This window comes from Garra rufa, chromosome 4 (assembly GCF_049309525.1).
Source record: "Garra rufa chromosome 4, GarRuf1.0, whole genome shotgun sequence".
Classification (NCBI taxonomy): domain Eukaryota; kingdom Metazoa; phylum Chordata; class Actinopteri; order Cypriniformes; family Cyprinidae; genus Garra; species Garra rufa.
The window spans coordinates 15,376,038-15,376,867 of NC_133364.1; positions in this window are offsets into that span (position 1 = coordinate 15,376,038).

An 830-nucleotide genomic window follows, 5' to 3' on the forward strand; every position below is an offset into this window, starting at 1 on the left:
TACCTTGGAGCACTTTTTCAGTTTTCCTAAAATTCGGTGGAAGGGTGCACTGTCCCTCTGCAAAAACACAAGAACATTTGTTATGCATGTCACCTTATTAAACATACATATTGCATTGGAGTCCATGTATGAATTAGTATACTTACAGGTAGAGATTTCTGGATGATTTCTGAAGTCTCCATCATGTCTTTGATCATAGTTGGAGGGATATGCTGGTTCAAGCACTCTTCCTGCTTGTGGCCTTGAGAGCAGCACAGGACAGTGCAGAGGGCGAGCAAGGTTACAATCCGCATCCTGGTTCGGTTTCAGAGAGGGTTGACAAGTGTTGTACAGTCTGTACAGTAGCTGAGTGTGTTTTAAACAACCACTGACAATCATAGCTTTTATAGCTCCATCCTTTGTCAAAAAAAAAAATTCCCACACTTGTGACGGAGTTTCTTTTTAACCTCATATGCTGAGGATTGCATGCTGGCTTGGCCTTCATTTTTCCTTGTGGGTTCAGTCACCTGTTGGCCTATGTGGTTTTGTATTCTAGAGACGAAAGCCTTGTGCATATCGATTACTGGACGATGAAATCTAGGTTGCGAAAGCGTAAAAAAAAATTGCGATGCATTCAAACCTACAGCATTTCCTTTGATGTGAATACTGAACTGTGTCTTGAAACTGTTTAGCTACTGGAAAAATACTGTGAGAATTTTTTTAAACCACGTAGAACATTAAAATGATGATGTCAGTGTTATAAAATTATTGAATATTTTTAGTTTTTTGGTTTAGAAGTTCTAAATATTACAGATTAAGTACACAACATTATCTGGTACATATAATTTCAA